This window comes from Osmia lignaria, unplaced genomic scaffold, assembly GCF_051020975.1.
Source record: "Osmia lignaria lignaria isolate PbOS001 unplaced genomic scaffold, iyOsmLign1 scaffold0062, whole genome shotgun sequence".
Lineage (NCBI taxonomy): Eukaryota > Metazoa > Arthropoda > Insecta > Hymenoptera > Megachilidae > Osmia > Osmia lignaria.
This window is the reverse complement of record NW_027478203.1, coordinates 42,501-45,000: the sequence shown is the minus strand read 5'-3', so window position 1 is coordinate 45,000 and position 2,500 is coordinate 42,501. Positions and strand designations below refer to the sequence as shown.

Below are 2,500 nucleotides of genomic sequence, written 5' to 3'. Positions count from 1 at the left end.
GAAAGATATAATAAATAATACCATATACATGACACAAAACACATAAATCTCGGGTTCGAGCCAATAAGAAACAAATACCAAAACGCTGCGATGCGGTAAAATTACACCGACACGGTTACGTGCGGAGGTCGCTTTGATTACTCATCGCGTTTCTCCCGTCCGTTCGGAACCGCCGGCAAAAAAACTGTGCGACCAACGGCGCCAAAGAGCACGACGCCGGACCATTTCTCTCTGGCTGATGTGAATGGAAGTAAAAGACGCTTGCGTGAGGTCTCTCGACCTTTATCTCTCTAACTTATACTTATGGGTCGTCGTCTACTTGATCGGGTACAAACAAGTCGTAAGAAACAAACAAACAAACCACAAAAATACAAGTCGTAAAAAAACAAACTTCTGTTGGTTAACCTACAATATGAAGGATCGAAATGAAAGAAGGATCATATTATTACAAACCGAAAGTGAAGGATCATTAAAATTGAAATACAATATATATAAATATATAAATGTACCCGTCGTTGCGACACCCTAGTTAAATGGAAAGATATAAAAAAGAGAGAAAAGGAATACAGATGACCCGCCGTCTGATCTTTGCTAAATGATCTGGCATCACCGGAGTTTTTTTGGTCCGTGTTGCGTTCGCTCTATTCGAAATGAAACTCGCGGAGGCGAAGAATTGTTAAAAGTTTACGAAGCGTCTAGGAGTGGTTAAAACTGAGAGAGTTGAAACTACGATGTATTAGAACGAGCAACCGTCGAAACTTTGTTTTCGCGACGTTCTTTTCGTCGCTCTCGTCCCCACGCTCCTACGCTTTGGTTGTTTCTTTGCCATCCGTGTTGCGATAAAAAGATTTCTCCATTGTCCAAAAAGGACGGATCGAGATTCCTCTTTCGAGAGGGAGAGAGAGGTACTTGCGGGTAACCTGGAATCTACGAAACACGCACCGTGGTAAGATTCGTGCGTCCGCCTGATCGATGTGTGTTGTTTACGGACCGGCTGAGAAGCGACGATAGCGAGTCTTTGAAAAACTATGTGTCCATTAGTTAGACCGATCGTCGCCGGCCGTGTGTCTGTTCGAATCTCGCAACCCACGATTCAGCGACAGGACGCGCGCTCGCATTCCTTGTGTGCGTTCGTACTTTTCAAGGTTTTTAAATGTACTTTACGCCCGACCGTCGAGAGGAGCGTGCCACTGGGCGTTTCTCCGACGGTTTCCGTCCTTGGACGCGATCGTGTCGTCAACGATCGAACAAACAAACAAATACGTTGGCGACGCCCGAATTCGCTCTCCCGCACGCGCCGGGTGGGAGAGTGATGTGGGTATCGAATGTGATGCGTGTTAATAATGAAAATAACACTCTAAAGATCTAAAGAGTTTGAAATACAAAATTTTACGATTACCCTGAACGGTGGATCACTTGGCTCGTGGGTCGATGAAGAACGCAGCTAATTGCGCGTCAACGTGTGAACTGCAGGACACATGAACATCGACATTTCGAACGCACATTGCGGTCCACGGATACAATTCCTGGACCACGCCTGGCTGAGGGTCGTTTTCTTAACAAAAGACTGCTTGCGTTTGCTTCTCGAAAAAAGAGTAATTCATTTCTTTCTAAACATCTCGCCGTCGTTCAACGAAAGTAGAACGTTTCGGAGCGGGATTATCGAACGAAATTGAAAGAATGAATGAACGATAAACAAAGAAAGAGTCGCAACGTACGAGCGATAGTTGGGCAGTTCGTCGGCGTTTGTCGTGGAAACGATGTGACGAAAATCGCAACCGATACACTAAATGCAGGCCGTTAAAGGAGAGAAACAAATTTCGAAATATCTCTTCGAACTAGCGCAAGTGCGTCACGGCGCGCGAGTCGTTCGTTAAAATTTATAAACGACCGCCCGTGAAAGCACCGAGTTCTCGGAAGATAATCTATAAAGATTCTCCATCCTGCTGGAAGTTATCGGATCGGCGCGATTGTTCACTTGTAGAAATCCACGCTCCCGACGTTGCCAGAAACGATATTTACGAAAGGTGTGTCAAAAATAAACGAAAGAAGCTCTCCTATAAATTTAGAAAAAGCAAACGAGTGAAATGTTTGAGATGATAATTTGCTGAAATGCAAGCTCGAATAGCCCCAGGGTTTCGAATGATTCCCCGCGCTTTATACATCTCTCTGTTTACAAACGGTGTATAAATGAAAGATCGCTTCAGATGGGTCGTCGCTGTTTGACGCGCGATGCTGTTCCTTTTTTTTTGTCTGTCTGTGCGTTTAGCTTCGCTAAACAAGTTAAATGGTTAAAAAGCGTCGAAAAAGCGAATACACACGCGACAAGACAAATCTAACGAGTAAAGGAACGCTCCGCTCCAAGATAAAAATGGTTGTTTACAATCAATACAGCGTTTCGGTACCCCTGATCGTAGTCTAAAACTGTGTAACAAAAGAGAGGAAAGCGAATGGTGAAGGAACTTCGAAGCCTCCGTGGCGTGGCTAGAACTTGTGATAA

The 2,500-nt window shown here is 44.6% G+C and overlaps 1 non-coding gene across 1 annotated transcript; it reads left to right on the top strand.

Annotated features, from left to right (window-relative positions):
* Nucleotides 1-1,396: 1,396 nt before the first annotated feature.
* Nucleotides 1,397-1,551, top strand: LOC143307619 (5.8S ribosomal RNA). Its single transcript, XR_013064720.1, has one exon. It is a non-coding gene; the product is annotated as a 5.8S ribosomal RNA (ribosomal RNA).
* The last annotated feature ends 949 nt before the right edge of the window (nucleotides 1,552-2,500 follow it).